Source organism: Penaeus monodon, chromosome 23, assembly GCF_015228065.2.
Source record: "Penaeus monodon isolate SGIC_2016 chromosome 23, NSTDA_Pmon_1, whole genome shotgun sequence".
NCBI lineage: Eukaryota > Metazoa > Arthropoda > Malacostraca > Decapoda > Penaeidae > Penaeus > Penaeus monodon.
In genome coordinates, this window is record NC_051408.1 from 41,280,398 (window position 1) to 41,280,672 (window position 275).

Sequence of the window (275 nt, forward strand, 5' to 3'; positions counted from 1 at the left end):
CAAAGCGAAATAACAAGAGGAACATCTCTAACGAACAAGATTCCGCCCTCCCGAACCTCGGCCGTAATATTACGTCACCCGCCGTTTGAGATCTAAAGTCCGGTCACAGGCGGGTCCCTCAACGAATCCTAACATTAGCTGATAATTTGGAGAGATAGATTATAGTAGATAGATTATACCCCCTTGGAGTATACTGTTTGCAGATGATACCGTGGTAATCAGAGAAAAAAAAAAGAGATCAGAAATTAACGAAGAAGAGCTATGGAGATCAAAGA